Here is a 22,166-nt window from a genome sequence, read left to right as displayed (position 1 = left end):
ACACCACACCCCGTTGTAGCACACCACACGGCAAAGTTGAGTTGATTCTGCCAGAACTGCATAGGGTTGTTGAACCAAGCGTGGACTGCCTTGACGTTAGTCACCGAAAGCTTATACAAGCTGAACACATCTAAAAGCTGGGAGTCGAAATGCACCCCATCAGCGACCGCGATCTTCATGGGGAAGAAATCTACGTCCAGTTTAGGGTAAAACACTCCAGGGGAGTAAGACACTCCTTGGGAATACATTTTAAAACTATTATATAATGAGCATATATACTCTAACATGTACATAACACTTCCAGGAATAACGAGCGGCGAGGCCGTTCAGCTGACGCACGCGATCGATAATACGTCCGGGTCAACTCGAAGTCGCACTCTGCGATATCACCTACCTACCGCAATGGACCAACATCAACGCCAGCAACAATAAGCTGTTCGTTAGTGGAGCCCGCAGCCAGATAACTGACGGCTACTACAGTGTGTGCTCGCTAAGCGACGAGGTCTTCAAACCCCTGGGAGCCGAACTCAAGATGAACGACTCAAACGGCACAGTGGTGTTAATCAACAACGGAAGAAACTCCTTGAGGCTTGGCCGGCCATTGGCGAGGACACTCGGTATGACGCCTGACGAGATAAAACCAACAACAACCGTCACAGGTACGAAGTTACCCGACCTAGTACCGTACCGAGAGCTGTACATTCATCTCGGTCAGGTGAGCACAACGTACAACATTCAAGGGGGTCACCCTTCCACTATACTGAGAGCAGTACCGGTGAAAACAGAGAAATACAACGACGGTAGAACTGAGTCGTTTTCACCGCGGCAGTATAAGAGGTTGACTCAGGGCAACATACCTGAGCTGATAATATCGGTGTTAGATATAAATCATAATCCCGTGAATATAGGATACCTCAGCTTAACGCTTCACATAAAATGACCAGCGCACAAGGGCCCGGGGTGAAAAAATGCGTCAATGTGGGGATCTCCGACCTCGGGGACACACGCGGATTCGACGCTCCCGGAGTAGATGGTAAATTGTACGCCTTGCAACTGAAAAACAACATTTACAAACGCGTTGAAGTCCCCTCCGGGGGAGCCCTAGGTGATATAGTAGATACCACAAGAGCGACAGTCAACACTCGGTACACCCTAGTCACCACCGGGGATGATAAATGGATAATATACCCATCGTTCGGGGGCAAACTGTTCGACTTAGACGATGTTGAGAGCACTACCGTCGCCCGAAACAAGCCATATACGCTCGTCTTCACCGAAGATGACAAGTGGGTGTTGATACCAGATAAAGACGACTGGTTTCTCAATATTAGGCTCGGCTCCCCCTACGTGTTCACGGATAACAAAGACAACCACCTAAACAAAGTCGTTAACAACGGAACCCTGCTCGTGGCTTACGTCCCGACTCAGAGACGTAGCGTAGCCATCAGCCCAGTCGCCAGTATGGCAGCCCATATGCTATCGGGTAAACCGGGCATGCAAAACGTGACATTGCAGTTGGTGTCTGAATTCGAAGGCGTGGTCAGGATACTAGAGAGTCTACCGGCGAACTCAACACTGATCATCAAAGTCTACCTAGGGGAACCATCGGGGAATGATGTCGAGATCGTGAAGGGGGTCAAACTCGGGTGGGTGAAACGACACCAGTATCACGTTTGCACAGTTTACGTGCGGATGGGTGTCGGCTCCAACACCAGTCTGCAGGGTGTCACCGTGATCGTGGAAAACACGATATCACTAACCAAGATCTTCCTACCTGACAACATACACTTCATGGGGATTAAGTTCACCCCTGAACTATTATCAGAAAACCAGTTGGAAATTATATCGTAATAGTATTATAGCAATGTCTTGGCTTCACCCCAACACTACGATTAACGACTTAGGGGACACGGAGGGATTCGACCAGCCTGGTGAGGAAGACACCTTGTACGTCTTACACTTCAAAAACAACGTGTATAGGCGGGTGTCGTTATCAGATCTTAAAGAGCCTGAATGGATAGTCAACTTAACACTCGCCTCACCTTATATCACATTAAAGGAAGGAAATAATATCTCTGAAATTAAGAATAGCGGTACCCGGCCCGGGTGTTTCATTCCGGCCCCTAATACAACGATTACACTAAGATCGCCACCCAATATGTTATGGGCATCCTACGGGGGTGAGTTAAGGTATGACTGCTACGGGTTCATAGGGATTCCGGCTATGGTACCAGGCTCCACACTCATCATAGAAGTCTCCATAGGGGGTGATCCTGCAGAACAACAACTTTTACCCGGGGTGACTGTACACTGGAGTTCCCAGGCCAGTTATCAACGTTTCCGTATCATCATACAACCGGACCCCTCAACGGGTTCTATAACCCCCTTAATAAGCCCCTACCATGGGTGGATAATAACCCCCTACTTTGAGGGGTTTCGTGTGGATGCAGAGTTACCTATTACATTCTCACCTATTCTCCTACAGAAGGATTTATACCTTATAAGCCTCAAGTACGTTGATCGAAGGTTAAATGAAACCCAATTAAAATATCTTTTGCAATATATATTATAGGATGGGCCTGTACCCAGTCGTAGAGGAAGTAGCGAAGACCCTGGAAACCGTAGACGGGTTCCGCTTGAGACAGTTATGTGATGTAAAACGTCAACTAGAGCAAGACCGCGACACGCGGAAAGCACTATGTAAAAAGTACCATAGAGCTTTCAATATCGTGGACGGGGCTGATACTGCCCTTATGGCAACCAGCATGGGGCTAGGAGCGGCAGGTGTTGGGTTGTTAGCTACCATCGTGGCTACCCCCGTAGTGCTAGGTATCGAAATAACAGCTGGGGTGGCAGGGGTGTTAGGGTTGGTGCTTAAGTTTGCATCCCGCAGACTGCATCGTAAGGCATTGAAACACGATGAGATCAGGGTTCTGGCCGAAGCAAAGCTGAACACAGTAAGTGAGCGTATTTCCACGGCACTCACTGACAGTAAGATCTCAGAGGAGGAGTTTAGTTCAATCCTCTCTGAACTCACAAAATATAACAAAATGAAACAAGAGATTCGATCCAAGTCTCGTAAGTCTACTATCAGCGAGGATGATAAAAAAAAGTACATAGAACAAGGGGTGAAAAAGCCCGGCAAGCCTTTATTACAAACACCAAAGGAGATCATAGGCGATTCACATTAAACTGTTTCATCGAGGTAAACGTGGCAACGTGGCATAGTGCCATAGCGGCACGCTAGACGCAGCCAGTATTGGATGGTGCAATCCCAGGATACCAACACACTCCAGCCATACCCCGGCGCGCGGCTAGGAGGTCCCGCTATCGGCCCAAACTTTTTCATAGTAGGGGTAATGGTAGCAAGAGCTATATGGTCCGACCAAAGCCTTACTTGTGAAATAAGGCTTTGCAGAGGCTTTGGTTGAAAGTGGTCCAGAACCCCATTGTATATACTATAAAGAACTATAAAACCACTAAAAAGTGAATTAAAATAAGTGGGCTAAGTCATATCGACACTATTTCAGCCATATCGAGACTATATGAGTTCAGTATTAAATCAAACATACACAATATAGATATCGAAGGAAAGTAAAATAACTATCCCAAATGAACATTTAAAACCAGCATGTAATCATAATAAGATATCACTACGGAGATCCAGTTAGTGATGGCAGATCACCATGCTAGGGGCCATGGGTGACTTACAGCACTTTGCTTCCTGTATGGTCACTATGTGGATTTACACACACACCACCCCCACGATCAATGGCGATGAAGGTTAGAATTGATCTTCAGTAATCCATGCTTCTCGTAAGAGGCGACTAACGGGATCGGGTGGTCAGGCTCGCAGACTTGGTTGACACACGTCATCCTATCACAACTGCATAGATCGATGCTCATCATGTTCATCACTCGACTGTCTGGGCCCGACTCGAGTTCTTAACAGACCGCCGCCATATAGCTGGAATATTGCTGAGTTTAGTAAAACTAAACTCACTCACTGGCGACAATTTTATGCATTTAGCCAAAAGTCAGCCAAACAAATATACTGCGTTTTCACATACTCACAGGCATCATACACTTTTTACAATATGTGGAACTTACATTCCTAAAACTAGTATATAAGCTTTAAAATATGAACATTGAACAATAGAACATAAAATGGACTCTCGATCAAGCAGCCACGAGGAACAATGAGGACTTACACTACCCTTGCTTCCTGCACGACACAGTATTTACACCATTCCTTCAGCCATTGGCGTTGGTTCTCCATTGTATCCAATCATTAAGAACGTATAGGCTACGATCACAAACACGTAGTACGGAAATACTTCTAATGAAACTGGACTCACATACACTCTCAGGGGAAATAGTTTACGAAAACTTTATTTCCAAAATCAGTTCGTTTTATCCACTTAAGTTTGATCTGTTATAAATGTTTCTGTCAAAGGGAGATGGGATATTAACTCAGTTCATGAAAAGTCATGCAGTAATGAATAGACTTCAAGCTCAGGAGCCATGTGATTTATTTTGAGATCTACAAGAGTTTTATGACTTTGTCTCCTTTGACATTTAGACTCATCCTATTGTCTGAACTATAATTTATGTTTTATAGGAACAATTTTGTGATAAGTTCATTTTGCTGGATTTCTTGTTTAAGGTACATATTGCTGTCATATTGCCGGAATACTAACTTACTCACTTATTTACATGTTTACTGGTTATAATGACATGGCTTTTAGTGTTTTTACGTTTATAAACTTAAGATAAGTGAAAGGAATTTCAAAACACGTTAACGGTAATTTGACTATTTTGACTGATTTCGGTGTATAAGAAAAGATGAATAAACAAACATTACATTCAAAGGGGATGTTGCTTTGTGTACTGTGCTCATGAATAAAAAATCAATCAATAAATACATTTAAATAGAACTTATTGATAAATCTTGGAAAACATATTATATATATATATTGTAAATAGTGAGTAAAATTATTTAGAATGATAACTTAGAATGTTGGTGCCTCAAAAATCGAATTAATTGAAAAGCTACATAAATTGTAAATAGTTAATTTGGAACAATAGCTTAAAAGCTTAGATGTATTTTTGTATTCCTTGCTAGTCAGGATGTGGTTGGAAATGTTATCGAAATGACTTAAAATTTGAACCCTCTCACTCGGGCAGACTGAAAAGATCGATGTTCCGAAATATCATTGATGGGAATCATTAGTACTGTTTATCGATAAGACAAAATTGTGTATTATATAATAGCGTTCATGAACTATTTTGATGAAGTAATGTTTACATTTATTCATAAAATATACACATAGTTAGGTCTTTGTTCATGGGCTGCTCCTAAAGTATCTTCTGGACATTGTTTTGTTGGGACCACCACTGATGTGATATGTGTCTATTTTAGTCATTTTTTTTTAGCTACTTCAAGTTGCTTCTCCGATTTTTATCGATATTCGATCGATATTCATTTAACGATACACGATCTATATGACCTATGACGATAGCCAGCCCTACTCTTCACTCACTCACGGTTTATAGTATTTAAGAACTAACTCTGCCTCTATATTACATGTGAAGTAGCAGAAAGACCAACAAAGTGTATAAGGATCACTTTTGCCTTGAATACTCGATTTACGCCTAATTTGCAAAATGGATTAATGTTGCTGAGAAGTGAATATGATCATCACTCAAAGAGTTAAAGCTGGTATTTAAGGAATATAATAACACTATTCATAACAATACAATATACAACTGGGTTGTAGATTACAAAGCAGCTAAAGTGAAGTGAGTGAGTGAGTGAGTGAGTGAATTACCTTATAAAGTCACCTTAGTGAATATTTCAGCCATATCGTGACTATGAAGCCTACAGATTACTATAAAACAAGGTTTAACGATATGAAATGCTTTTTACATTCTGGAGACTTTAAAAGAATGGATATTAAAGTAAATACAATATCACAGCTTTAGAATTAAAACTAGCAAGTAACTATAAAATGATATTTTCTAAACGACATAATATAAACAACGGGCTATATATCTCCACCAACTGAAGGTAGATTACCAAACTAGATTAATTATTAATCACACCGTGCCTATAAATGATGGCGATTATTAGCACTTGAACATGACAAGCAATGTCCACAAAACAATATGTTTTACTGAATACATACGTAAACTTATTCAGATGTTCATTAACACGCTGTAAGTATATTAATTACATGGTTCCACTACAGGCTGGGCTGTAAAGATATATATATATATTTATTTCACTGAAAGGCCACAGGCCTGTAGTACAATTTTATAAATCAATATTTGCACGCATGGGCATGATAGCCAAGCAACTTTAGGTTACATTTCAGGTTCTGAGATATATTCTAGTCCTAAACAACATGTCATAGTAAAAACAAACATGGACAAGTTTTGGAAATTATAGTATGGGTTTGTTATTCAACAATGCTGAGGAATTTATAAAGGTTTGGATGGGCACAATGAATATTTCTTAATATACAACTTTCTGATGGAATTATAAGCAGGGCAAATTAAAAGAAAATGATAATACATCTTCTATTTGCGTTTAAGATCAATATAGTTTGGTAAGTTCTATTTTCTTTTTTTGGCATCTTTTAAATCTTCCACTTTCGATAAGATAAATCATGTGAAGAACATCTCAATCCTGCTTAACGCTGTCCTCTATACTTTTTACGTTTTAGACATGAAAGATAAGTTTCTGAATTAAAAGTACATTTAAACACCCTGCAATACAGACATTTACTGGAAAGTGATATCTTTTTCAAAACCATTCTTGCAAGTAGATATCTTTTTAATCTTTGTGTTAAATTTAAAATAAACTTACCCTCAGAATCAACATGATACTGATCGTTCCATACAAAACTTTCAAAACCCTTTCGAGGAATAGAAAATGTCTAACAGCAGAAACCCAATTTGATAATCGATTCTTATCGAATAACATCATCGTGTTGTAACATTTATTTGGTAGCTATAAGAGGCATCTTCAACAATTTTTACCAGTATTTTATAACTCTGATATTTGTGAAATAAATGCGTCGTAATCGTTACCACATTCTCCATACACCATTGGCTATTCATCGTTAATTTAACACAAGAAATCTTTACATGTTTTCAATTGAACTCTTTCAATATCACTGTAATAATTTAAACCCCATATTTCGACTCCAATAGAATTGGTTTAATTTTGGCATCAAATATTTAAAGAGTATGAACATATATTTATGTCACCAAAACTACATTCAATTGTTTAAAGATACCTACCATGACCTTTGTGCTTGCAAACAAGCGTAATTAACCTGTGTTGTCCAAGATAAGCAATTGTTAAAGAATCGATTCCCAAATATTTTGTACGAACTGGTGCATTCCTGGTCTTCACCTTTATACAACCATTTCTCATTTTTGATAAACGTCCCCTTTTAAAAACTGCTACTTTAGTTTTATTTCTGTTACAGCTAATTTGTACTGAGTCTCAGTTCGTATCAAGTTCTTGTATAAGTCTTTGTAAGCCAGCAGCGGTGCTGAGAATAGCGATATCGTCGCAAAAGCAGAAGAAAAATATGTTCTAGGTCAGGGCGTAATCGTATTCCATACTCACAATTGTTTTCGAATTTGCCAGTTAATTCACCTACGAAAATATGAGAATAAAAATGGGCTAAGTATACTGCCTTGTCTTACCCCGATTTGTAGTTCAAACGAATTCGAGAATTCATCATTATTCTTAACACAAGCTTTCACATTTTCATATGAATACCTTTTCATTTCAGACTTACTTAGACCACGGGCAGTTAAAATATACCGTAGCTTTCTTGTCTATCACCTGAATCAAATGCTTTTCGAAATCAACTTGAAAGCGCAGCGAGTTTACCACTTTTGATGTTGAGGTATTTCCGCATAATGCCTTTGCAATATAAACATATTGTCAGTAGTCGTATATCCACGTTCAAACTCGCCTCCGAGTCATTTATTTTCTTCGATGTCTCTCCTCAAGCTATTAATCTTCTGATAATGATAGAAGTAGAAACCTTCATTAAAAATACTCGTTAGAGTAATGCCTCTGATAGTTGAGTTTCGAGCCATCGATACCTCCTTGTTTATGGAGCGGGACTCATATCCAACTCTCCCTTGCCAATCATATCCTGAAGAATTCCCATACTTGCATAGTTCCACATGTCGATGGTGATTTTACTCAATTTTCCGCTTGACGTTGTATTCATGCCTAAAGTTATCCCTTCGGCAATTTCGACAGTATTTGGAACTATCTGGCTCTTAGCCTAAAACTATTACCAACTCTCACTACAGTTGGTTTCCGGAACACTGAAACTGAGAAGAAACGACATGGAAACCACCATTTCCAGTTGGTTTCCATGTAGTTTCAAATAGTTTCATTGTGGTTTCCATGAAAACTGAAACTGAATTTTGCACCATTTCCGGCTGGTTTCCAGTGCGTTTCATTACCCACTCCTCCAAGCCAGATCCAGCTGGTTTCCGTGTTTTCGTTTATTGTAGGTTTCAACCTGGGTTCCGTTTTTTTGTTTATTGTAGGTTTCAACCTGTTTTCCATGTTTTCGTTTATTGTAGGTTTCAACCTGGTTTCCATGTTTTAGTTTATTGTATGTTTCAACCTGGTTTCCATGTTTTAGTTTATTGTAGGTTTCAACCTGGTTTCCATGTTTTAGTTTGTTGTAGGTTTTAACCTGGTTTCCATGTTTTAGTTTGTTGTAGGTTTCAACCTAGTTTCCAAGTTATAACCTAGTTTCCATTAAAACTGAAACTACATTTTGCACCAGTATCTGGATAGTATCCATGTCGGGACTATGCCCACTCGTTCATGGAGGCTCCTGCTGGTGCTTAGCTTATTGTTGTTTCCAACCTAACTCCCAGCTTATAATCTGGTTTCCATGAATATAAATCTGTTGTGCTGGCCCATTATCCGCTCCTCCAGAAAAGAGGTTGTGTTTCATGCAACACACATACCAAATGAGGTATTTTATACAATTGCACAATGGTAAAACCTTCAGGATGACAAATAACAGAATAAAACACAAAGTCATGATAGCTTTATTTATATTCAACAATTTGCTGATAAACAACTGATATTTGGAATGTTCACATTAATAAAAACTGAATTTTCAAAATGCATAAATAATAAAACAGCAATAAGGGAATAAATAGCAGTGTGTATGGGATGTTTTCTTAAACTCATCAATGTAGATGAATCCATATTATTTGGTTTTCCAATTTGAGAAATGTTAACTCTTTCCCTAAGAGAGGAATAACTTTCTGTTTCTTCTCCGGCCAGTCATTCGCTGTCAGGACCTTCCTCCTGCTTTCCAGCTTCTGAAAGTTAGAAAACAATACACAATCAGTACAAACAAGCATTCGTCAACAATATCGCTAGCTGGAGAAAGGAAAACTGTCCAATGTTCCTTAAGCTTGAGGAAAAATAAATTGTAACCACTGTCAGATAAGCACTGAGTTCAATAACTCAAAACTGATCATCTGACCTGAAAAGTGACAAAAGTTTCAATCGCAGAAGAACTTTATGAGTAGAGAGACAAGCGAGAGAAGGACGTATTTCCTTAGCTTGGGTTGGACATTTGATGACTGACATAAAAAGTTTTCTTTCACTAAATAACAGTTGTGACTTATAGAAAACATTGACATTGAATTCATAACATTTCTTAGGAATGCACACTAAATTCATGTTATCATTGCCTATATTTCCGAGAAATTATCACGTGAAAGCTATAACCTATTTTCTGAATGTTACTTTCATTATGCTTTGATATTATATGTATATAACTACGAATTATCCATTATTCTGAAAATAATGTGAAAAGAAATATTTGGGTTTAAAAAAATAAATAATGTGGGGTCATTCTGGCAGACAAGAAATTGAATGGGGTCATAGGCGGACCTCCATAACTAATATCTCATACGGCTATTGACAATGTGTTTGCAGCTACTATTTAGTGGGGTATTGTTAATAAATTGTTAATTGATGTATGCAAGGTGAAATATGTCCAGACCAAAACATAATGTACATTGGCGCTTTACTATGTACTATTTAAAACTCTTTTAGCTGCATATTTCTAATTATACATTGCACGTATTAAACAGTGTTTATTTTGAAAGTTCTTTTGAATATCAGTGTACATTTTCAAGAATTCATTTTCTGATTCATACATTATTTGGATAATTTTATGTCCATCATTTACTGAAGGGTTTGGATTACACATACCTGTTGCAGGTAAATATCAGTTAGTCATCTTCAGTTTTTCCAACACTGCCCCAATGGAATGCTGGAAATATAGAAATTAAGGGGAAAATCAGGAACTTTCTAAGTGATATTGTACTCTTGAAAACAATAAGGCATGAAAATAGAAGAATAAATATCAATTTGCAAGGTGTAGATATGCTAATATCAAAAGAAGCAAAATTAGCATGTTCATATAATTTTAGGTTGACAATGTACATCAATGTATCCCCAACATATTCTATTAAACGTTCTGTATATCCAACCTTCTTTGTAAACTTCTTTTGTGGATCTAACAAAATCCACATCTCTTCATTCAGAGTTAAATATCTTGACATTCTAAGTGTAAAATTGTTTACATCAGATGATTAACTTAAATTTCCTCAGTCATACATCAGTAATCTATCCTATACTGACTTGAAAACCTTTTAAAAAACAGTTTCCAAAAATATTGTGTTGACAATTTATCCACTCAACAGCATTAGAGTATCATGATAAATATCGTCTTCAACAATGTTAAAAATTGGCTGAAAAATATTGTCGATTTTGTTTGTCATAAGCTGTCTTGTAACTCTAATAACTAGACAAAAAAAATGAAACTTCACTCTAGCCATGCACCAATCTGGTCAGAGAATTCCTATAAATGCAAAATGACTCACTATTCCACGCTGAATTGTTTTCAGTGGTACAAATATCAAAAGCAATTTTCAATAACAAACTTTAAAATAGAAATTCCAATCATTGGATTTCTTGCAATAATATTCGGGGCCTAATATTCAAATACTTATACGTTTGGTAGTTATCATGAGTCGTGACATTGCTGGATATATTTATGGTTCATATCGTTCTTGCAAAGACAATATTTCATACATTACGATATCGAACCATTTAGTCGTATGTTACCTGATCCAAATCACAATCGAGTTCTTGAGTTGACTAAGTAAAGGAAGCCATATCTCTTGCCAACATTTCGACACGCAATTGCTTATCGAGTTCCATCAAGTCTATAACTTTAAATTCATATTTATTGTCCTAGCTACTTATGTACATTAAACGTTACACATGACATGAGCTATTGCTTAATTCAAGAAATTTACACTGTACCTGACATGGTCGTGGAATGTTACCTTTCTCCCTCCGCGATCGACGACTGCTCCTGTTTTCAAGTTTTCACGTACCCGAGCCTCCAAAGCTTCTAGTGTAACTCGCATTGCCATTTTCTTGATTCAGATTACATGGAGAAGGGAGGAAAATAATTCATTGCGCTGGGTTCCTTGTTGTGTTAACAAGAAGACAAAGTCATCAATATCCCCCGCAATGGCAAAATACTCTTCATGATTATGTCTACGAGTTATGATTATGTCAAATATTTAGGTGTGTATATAGAAAAGTGGAAGGAGAGTATTGAAAGGTTTTGAAAGTTCTGCTCCAGAAAGAAGCACTATCACCAATTTCAGTGTAAGTCAAACTTGGAAATGGAAACCATGGAAATGACAAAAATATTTTATTCAGAATTCTAAAACTACCAAAAGGTACAAGTACACCACCAGATCTATCTATGTGCCAAGTTTGGTGAAGAAATATTGAATGGTTTTAGAGTTCTGCTCCGGAAAAGAGCACAACCACCAATTTCAGTCTAAGTCAAACTTGTTGCCATGGAAACGCCAAAATGTTTTTATTCAGAATTCCAAAACTACCAAAAGGCACAAGTACACCGGCACCCGTGAAGGGCCACCTCCTCGTGGTGGGTGCTGGGTCACGCTAAGCGCCCTTCAACCCCCCGTTGTGGACCCGGGGGGATATTTGGTCCACCAACCCGTTTGCCGTGGGTTGCGCCCCTGTGTCGGTGGAGGACGGGAGGCTGGTGGTTGAGGGCACTGGTCCCAGGAATAGCGTTCCTTTGCCCAACACACCACTTTGCCCCTTACTTCACCTAGACGGGTGGTTGAATGGGCCCGGTTCAACCAATCGGCTGGTCATGCCGAGCCCTGAGCACTTAAATTTCATTGCTCTATAATTATTTGGCTTGGTTTTTTGGAGACATTACTGACTTGTTCGTTTCTCTATGTTATATGATAAATAGATTTTCAAATTTGAAAAATTGCCTAGATGCTGGTGCCAGAAGGCGGTGGCTCATGGGCCAATCCGGTAGGACATATACTTTTCAAGATATATTCCTGCTTGAGTATACCCTCCTAGTATCCTTGGTGCCGTCTGCTGGAGACCCACAGACTTATGGCATCGTCCCTGTAGACACTCCATGGTGGGTGGGGAGCTAGGAGGGTGAATCATATTTGATATAACCATGGCACCCCTGCAAAAACGTTCGCACGAATCTGATGATTCGTGCTCTTCAGATGATGATATTGTATTATCTCAAAACAACCTTGATCATTGGGCACGATTTCTTGTTATGTGTTCCCCTGATGGCAGTCCTGTCAAACTAAATCCCTTTGCCATCGCAAAGGGCATTGAAAACTTAGCTGGTGAAGTACAAGAGGTAAAAAGCTTCGATCGGGACATCTGCTTATCGAATGCAAAAGCAAATCCAGTCTCAAATTCTACTTTCAACGAAATCACTGGCCAACGTTTCTGTCGAGGTTTCTCCTCATAGAACTTTAAACACCTGTAAAGGAATTGTCCGAGATGTTGGGCGATGCCTGTCAGATATGGATGTATGTGATATAATTTCAGAACTACATTCACAAGGTGTTCTTGATGTAAAACGATTTACTATCAAGAAAGACAATGAAATCACAAAACTAATACCTACTTATTCACGTTTGGTGTTCCAACACGTCCCGACTCACTCAAAGCAGGTTATTGTCGTTTAAGGGTCGACGCCTTTATTCCAAATCCTCTAAGGTGCTACTGTTGTCAAAAGTATGGACATGACTCTCGATCATGCCGCAACCCAGCTGCCTGCCATAGATGTGGTGGAACATGTGCAGACAGCGCATTATGTGACAAATCCCTTTTGTGAAACTGTTCTGGCAATCATCCTTCTTCATCCAAAGATTGCCCAGCGTGGAAACAACAATCCACAATTTCCCGAGTCAAGCATGAACGCAACATCTCTTTCCAAGAAGCAAAAAAGATTGTTCTCGCCCAAGAAACACCTGGGCCATCGTATGCTGCTGCTGTTTCCATTTGTCCTCCAGCTCCTAATACAGCTTCTAGAATAATTTCAGTCCATTCAGTAGGTTGTCAGACGGACTTCACATGGACTGAATCCTCTGCTCCAGTATTACTTTCTGCTAAAATCCTAGAAAAACCGTCTCATCGGACATCTGCTTCACAAACAACGATTCAGCCTTCTAAAGGAAAGAAACCCAATGCAAATGTCAATTATTCGAAGCAAAATCAACGTTCTGATCGTGAACCCAAAGCACAGAAAAATACTGTTTCTCTGTTCAATAAGTTTGGGGTGTTTGAGGACATGGATATTTCCTCTCCTCAGAGCACCCGCTCCCGGAGTCATTCTCCAAAGAAAAAAGACCGTGAGCGGTCTCCTATAACTCCACCATAATGTCTAACCATACATTAGTACAGTGGAATTGTAGAGGTCTTAGGAACAATTTTAATGATTTACAACTCTTAATTCAAGATTTTAAACCATCGGCTGTCTGCTTACAAGAAACATACTATAGAGACACTGACAAATTAGATGTGAGAGGGTATACTTCTTATAATGTCTTTTCACCTCCTGGAGCTAAAGCTACTGGAGGTTCTTCAATCCTGATGAAACGTGGTGTCATCCATAGCCCTGTCCCTCTTACTACTCCCCTTCAAGCTGTTGCTGTCCGTGCAACTTTGCACGTTGTTATTACATTGTGTTCTCTGTATCTTCCACCGTCCTCGTCTCTCCAACAGTCTGAACTTCAAGCTCTCTATGACCAACTCCCCAAGCCCTGTATTATCATGGGCGATTTAAATGGACACAATCCTCTTTGGGGTAGTTCTCAGACGAATACAAAGGGGAAGCTCTTGGAAGATTTTATTTCTAATAATAACTTATGTATATTTAATGATGGATCAGCCACTTACTTACATCCTGGTTTTGGAACATATTCTGCACTTGATCTGTCTCTTACAGATCCCAATATTTATAACGAATTTGAATGGTCAGTCCACGATGACCTGTGTGGAAGTGACCATTTCCCCACAATACTTTCAGCTATAAACCCGAATGTTGATCCACCTGCCACAAGGTGGATTTTTAGAAAGGCCAACTGGCCTTTATTTCAAACACTGTGTACTGACAACTTGAAATCTGAATTTTTGTGCAATGCTCTAGATCCAATCCAGTTATTCTCTGATACACTAAAGACTATTGCTGATGAAACCATACCTAAGTCCTCTGCAATTCCTCATATTCGTAAACCATGGTTTAATAATGACTGTAAACAGGCCAGAAAGAATAGGAAAAAGGCAGAAAAAATATTTTCGCCGACATCCTACAGTCCATAATTTAGATAGAGTTAAAATTTTAAATGCCAAGGCTCGACGCGAATTTAAACAAAATAAGCGCCAGTCTTGGCGAAACTATGTTTCAAAAATTAATTCCCGCACACCGATGTCAAAGGTGTGGAACATGATTCAACGAATAAAAGGCAAAGGCTCAAAGTCTACTGTCCACCATTTGAAGGATGGTGATAATTTATTGACGGATAAGGCTGATATTGCCAATAAGCTTGGTGAGACTCTCGCCAAACATTCTTCTTCGTCCAATTATGTCCCTGAATTTCAAACATACCAGAAACAGCAGGAGAAGAAGCGACTTAATTTTACGTCGGATAATGGCGAAGACTATAATGAATTATTTTCATTACATGAGCTCCACACTGCCCTTGAGCAAGCTCATGATACGGCAACAGGGGCTGATGATATCCATTATCAGCTCTTGAAGCATTTGCCAGAATCATGTCTGGAAACGCTGCTTAATATCTTTGATACAATATGGACCTCAGGAAATTTCCCGACTTCCTGGCGTAATGCCATTGTCGTCCCAATTCCAAAACCTGGCCGGGATCATACTGATCCGTCTAATTACAGACCAATCTCTTTAACGAGTTGTGTTTGTAAAACCATGGAACGAATGGTAAATAATAGATTAACATGGTATCTTGAAACCAACAACCTTATAACCAATATTCAATGTGGTTTCAGAAAAAAATCGTAGTACCATTGATCATTTGGTACGCTTGGAATCCTTTGTTAAAAATGCCATAGTGAATAAACAACACGCAGTGTCAATTTTCTTTGATCTCGAGAAAGCCTACGATACCACCTGGAAGCATGGCATTTTGAAGGATTTACATGATTTTGGTTTAAGGGGTCGATTACCTCTTTTTATATCACAGTTTTTAAAAGACAGGCAATTTCAAGTCCGAGTGGGTTCAACCCTGTCTGACCATTACAATCAGGATCAGGGTGTCCCACAAGGCAGTATTTTGTATGTCACTTTATTTAGCATTAAGATCAACAGTTTATCCAAGGTTTTAAACGATTCCATTGATGGATCACTTTTTGTGGATGATTTTAACATTTCTTGTCGCGGTAAGAATATGCATACTATTGAACGGCAACTGCAGTTGTGTTTAAATAAAATAAATAAATGGTGTCTTGAAAACGGCTTTAAATTTTCTAAATCAAAAAACAAATTGTCTACACTTCTGTAGAAAATATAAGCCTCATAAAGACCCAGAACTGTTTTTAAATGGCACTCCCATCAAAGTTGTAAAAGAGGCCAAATTCTTGGGTCTGATTTTCGACTCTCATTTAACCTTTCTTCCACATATTAAATCCCTAAAAACTAAATGCCTGAAGGCACTCGATTTATTGAAAGTCGTGTCTAATTCAAAGTGGGGAGGGGGATCAAGCTACGCTCCTACACCTTTACAGATCACTTGTCCGCTCGAAGCTTGATTATGGCTCCATCGTATATGGTGGAGCCTGTAAAAGCAACTTAAAACTCTTAGCTTCAGTCCACCATCAAGGTCTGAGACTTTGTCTTGGGTCTTTTAGAACTACTCCTATTGATAGTCTCTATGTTGAGGCTGATGAGCCATCCCTTACCCAACGTCGTATCAAACTCTCTTTACAGTATATAACAAAACTCTATTCTAACGAGTCTAATCCTGCATTTAACTGTGTTTTCAATCCTTCTTATGAGGAGTTGTACAACAAAAAGCCTTCTCTTGTTCCGCCTCTTGGTTTAAGAATTAAACCATTTCTTTCTGCTGCCGGCATTGAGCTGGAAAATATAGCTCCTTCCCGTCTTCTTTCTTCTCCGCCTTGGCAATTGGTTAGGCCACAAGTTGACCTAACATTAACAGCATTTAAAAAAGCAGAAACTAATGAATTACAATATAAACAAGAATATCATCAATTAAAAGTCAATATAATACATATAAATCCTTATTTACAGATGGATCCAAGGATGGTGGCGCGGTGGCATGTGCCACTGTCATTGGATCCAGAACAATATCTTCTCGTTTACCAGATAACAGCTCTATTTTTACAGCAGAAGCAAACGCCATCTTAACAGCTCTTAAATATATTAATAAACACCGTAAATATAAACAATATATCATCTTTTCAGATTCTCTTTCTTGTCTTCAGGCTATTAAAAATATTTCTTGCAAACATCCACTTTTATTAGAAATTATTGAATTGAATAATGAGCTTGCTACTGGCCAGTGCGACATCGTCTTTTGTTGGTTACCCAGCCACGTTGGCATTTCTGGGAATACCATGGCTGATCTTGCTGCCAAGGCAGCACTCAACAAATCTGTGACACCACTTCTTATTCCATACTCTGATTATAAAGCTGGCATTAGAACTTACATCCGTGATCTGATGCAGAAGAAGTGGGACGCCCAAGTAGGTATTAATAAATTACATGCAATAAAACCCTATATTGGTTACACCTACTTGGGTTGTCAGTCCAGATTTGAAGAGGTCATTATATGACGATGTCGCATTGGCCATACCAGATATACTCATGAATATTTATTGAAAGGCGAAGATCCTCCGTTTTGTATCCCTTGTGATGAAAGGATCACAGTCAAGCATGTCTTGCTTGACTGCATTGAATATTCCATCACAAGGGATAAGTATTTTAATGTCAAAACATTGAAGGATCTTTTTAATAATGTTAGTTCTCATTTAGTTATTGCCTTTTTAAAAGAATTAGATTTGTTAACAGATTTGTAAATAGCTAAATATTTTATTATTGGAAGTTTGAATTAGTAACATAGATTGTTAGTGGCTGTATCCTCGAGGGGGGTTAAAGTACTGTAAAATTATTGTCCTCCTGAGAGGGTACGTAAGTCCCAAAACATTCAAAGTCAATTTCAACTTTCCGTTTTTAATCGTAGAATATTTGTAATTTTAATGTATGGCTAGATATGTCTTAATTGCTAACGGCTGAGGGATGATATAAATCCAGCTAGGGCCCATGCAGGAAGCAAATGTACTGTAAGTCCCCATGGTCCCTAGTATGGTGATCTACCTTCAGTTGTTAGCGATCTATAGCCCATTTTTAGATTGTGTTGTCCCCTATGGTTAAAATGTTTTAGATTCAATTACTAGTTTTACATATATATATCTGTGATAATCTAGTTGCTTTACTGTCCTTCGATGACAGGTTTTATAATATATACATATTCCATTACAATGTAAGATGTTCTCGTCACGATATGGCTGAAATATTGCCGATGTGACGTTAAATATTAACTCACTCACTCACTCACAAGTACACCACCAGATCTATCAATGTGCCAAGTTTGGTGAAGAAATAGTTAACAGTTTTAGAGTTCAGCTCCTGAAAAGAGCACTACCACAATTTCAGGCTAAGTGAAACTTGTTGCCATGGAAACGCCAAAATGTTTTTATTCAGAATTCCAAAACTACCAAAAGGCACCAGTACACCACCAGATCTATCTATGTGCCAAGTTTGGTGATGAAATATTGAACGGTTTTAGAGTTCTGCTCCGGAAAAGAGCACTACCACCAATTTCAGTCAATGTCGACCTTTTTGCCATGGAAACGCCAAAAATACTTAATTCAGAATTCCAAAACTACCAAAAGACACCAGTTCACCACCAGATCGACTTGAAGTGGACTTTTCAGGCAAAATAAAACGTTCAATAATCACCAACTTTTAACCCATAGATCAGTGGTGCTGTAGTTTAATTCTGAATAAGCTGGCGATTTCCAGCAACAACAATTTCGCAACCCTGAAGTATGTTAGTCTTCTTTTCGAAGAGCTGAACTAAAGCGGCAACCTTCTTCACCAAGCAACCTTTTATTGATAGATCTGGTGTACCCTGTAATGATAATTATCATTAACGTCACATCGGCAATATTCAGCCATATCGCTGTTTGGCATCTTGACAACAATGAAATTATGTGAACGTAAAAGCTGCTCACGAATATATATGTAAAACTAATTAATCTAAGCTGGCCCCAACATGAAATTTCTTTAATCTAAAATGAGCTTCCTGTCTTGCTGAAGTGATACTAAGACATGAAGGACTTTACAATACATTGCTTTCTTCAACTGAATTTATATCATCCCTAAACTTCATTAGTAGACATATCTAACCATACATTAAAATACAAATATTCTACGATAAACGAAGATTGAAACCGAGCAATGTTTGAGACTACATGCCCTCTCGAGGTGAATATTTACGGTACTGGCGTTCTGACTAACAATATTACTAATTCAAACTTCCAATAACAAATGACTGGCTATTTACAATCTGTTAACTGGCTAATTCTTTAAAAGGCAACAACAAATGAACAGCATTATTAAAAGATCGCTGCCGTGTTTGACGATATCTTATCGCAGCCGTTAAGATATTCCAATACGATCGAAGCAGACGGCTTTGTAGATCTTTCATCTGAAGGACGGATCTTTACTTTCAGAAATATTCGTAATTATATCTGAAACCCTTAATGTCATCGTCGCGTATTCTCTTCAAATCTCTGGACTGACTAACCCAGTAGGTAGCAATATGAATTTTATTGCGTAAATTGACAATACCTACTTGGGCGTCCCCACTATTCTGCATCGAATGCGCGAATATTGAACAATGCCGGCTTACTAATCGGAAGAATGATTGTCTGGTGATATGCTGCCTTGTTGTAGATACATACGGTAACGCTGAACGATACTTTTGACCGTATCAGCTTTCATAATTTCACAATAAAAGATGGACATGTTGGCTCATTTTTAATGACCTGAAGAACAGAAAGCAGGCTGATATATTGTTTATATTTACGGTGTTGTGAGAGCTGTTAAAACCGGCGTTGCGTTCTGCTGTAAAAACCAGAGCTGTTATCGACGAAGATATTGTTCTGGACGGTGTACCATCACTGATCCATCATGGAAGTTGCTATTATATTGACTTTAACCGATGATATTCTTTTATATTGTAATTCGTTCTGCTTTCTGAAGCTCTGTTATCCAGATAAACGGCTATTAACGGGCGCGAAAACGCGAGGAAAGGCTATTTCCGGCTCAGCCGATACGGCGAAAATGGTTTAATTCTTAAACCAGAGACGGAGCTTTAATTTTATTGCAACTTCATAAGTTAGCGTTAATGCGGAGATGGCTCGTTAAATGATTTTGTTATATACGTAAGCTGATACGACGTTGATGAGGATATCATCGCTTCAACATAGAAGATTTGATGGTGGGCGAACGAAGTCTCGAACGACAGTTGCTTTACAGGCTCACCGCCTACGATAGACGCAATCGAAACTTCAAATGCTGAGTGTCGGGAACGCAATTGAACGGCCTCAAATCGGGGCCTTCGGCGTTGGCGGAGATTTAATATTGGAAGAAAAGGTTAAACGAGGTCGAAATCGGAGCAGAAACGGCCTCTTTAACGATAGGTCCTGCATTTAAAAACATTTTTATGAACTTATGTGAAGTGTGAACTATTTACGTTTAAAATTTAAAGCCGTTTTCAAACGCCGATTTATTTATTTTATTTAAACACAACTTTCGGTGCCATTAATAATGTGCATGATAACCCCGCGTTCGAAAATGTTGGAAATCGTCACAATCAATGAATCGTTGAAGGCTGAATAAACTTGTTGATGTGGCAAATAGTGACATGCAAAATAGCGCGCTTGTGGACGCCTGATCTGATTACTCGAGCGAAATGCCTGTCTGTGATCAAAGAGGTGATAATTTGTAAACCGTAACCAATCGCTTCGAATGCCGTGGTTTCCTTCTCGAGATCAGAAAATTGACGCTGTGTTGATTCAAGCGTGAAATGATCGTATTTTACGTTTTTCTGAACCACGTGGTGTGTTGCTCAAGGTTGTTTCGAATATGTTATTATTTACCATTCGTTTAAATGGTTTTACGGAAGCGCAATGGAAGAACGGTCTGTATTGAACGGATCGTGATCCCCATTCAGGTACGGACATTACTGGGAAATCGGTATATTGGCGAAGATGATAACGGCGTTTCGAACGTGATTCTGGCGGAAATGGCTATGAGCTGATATTGGTGGCCCCTGTTACTGCGTATCTCAAGAGCGTGTAAACTTTCGTAATGAAACTTAATTCGTGTAGTCTTCGCCGTTATCCGACGTAGGCAAATTAAACTTCTTCTCACAACTGTTTCTATTGTGTTTGAAATTCGGGGACATAATTGGACGAAAAATGTTGGCGGTACCAGCACCCATTGGCGTATCAGCCTTATCGTAAATTGTACCATCATGAACCGGCCGACGAGCCTTTGCCCTTTTGACTAAGTGAATCATGTTCACGCAACGACATCGTGATAGCGAGTGAAACACGAGCATAGTTTCGCCAGACGGCGCTGGCTGTTTAAAATTCGCTCGGCTGCATTAAAGTGCAACTCTATCGTCATGGACGCCAGATGATAAACGTACCTGTTCTTTATTTTGTTACGATCATTAACCAAACGCGTTTACGAGTACGGTTTTGGAAGTATGATTTCATCGGCAATAATTTTAATTAACCGGCGAAGAATAACTGGATTGGATACAAACTTTGCACCATTCGAATTTCAGTTGTCGTACACGGTGTTTATCAAAGGCAGTTGACGCTCACAAAATCGCAGCGTGACGAATTGATCAACGATGGGGACATAGCTGGCTATTGATGATGCGCTTCCGCACGAGTAAATGAATGAACTGACCATTCAGAAGCCTTCGTTAACAAATGTTGGGATCTGTGAATCGAATTGAACTGTGTTCCAAACCAGTGGCGTCCATCATTAAATATGCATGAGATTATTGAAATAAAATCTTCGGAAAGCATTCGTCTACTGATTGTGTCCATTTAAATATCGCCCGTGATAATACAGGGCAATTGACGGACGACGAAGACGAAAGTTTGATAATTTTGTGTGGCGCAACGTTAACGAGTTGCGCAGTTGGCAACGGCGAGATGTGGAGGGACGAGGCTATGGATGACACCGCATTTCATCGGGATTGAAAACGGCTCCGGGGAAGCGACCCATGAAGTAACCTCTCACATCTAATTTGTCGGTCGATATGAACAATGTTTCTTTATGAAGCAGACGGCCGATGATTTAAAGATGTTGGTGGGATTGTAATCGTGAAAATTGTTCTAGACACTACTGCAATTCGCTGCTAATAATGGTTGGGTGCGTCAATGACAGTTATGAACTTAGCTCGCGATATTTCTTTTGAATGACTTCGAGGAGCGGTGAAGTATCCATGTCGCTCAAACTTACCCCAACCGACCAGTTTGAGTTCACGATGACGTTGATTTTGCTTTCGAATGTTGATACTTTCGCCCAGAACGAATATCGTTGTTTTATTGATATTGATGGACGGTTTTCTAG

Source organism: Haliotis rubra, unplaced genomic scaffold (assembly GCF_003918875.1).
Source record: "Haliotis rubra isolate DU_JTF1 unplaced genomic scaffold, ASM391887v1 Scf89, whole genome shotgun sequence".
Classification (NCBI taxonomy): domain Eukaryota; kingdom Metazoa; phylum Mollusca; class Gastropoda; order Lepetellida; family Haliotidae; genus Haliotis; species Haliotis rubra.
This window is presented reverse-complemented; position numbering follows the sequence as displayed.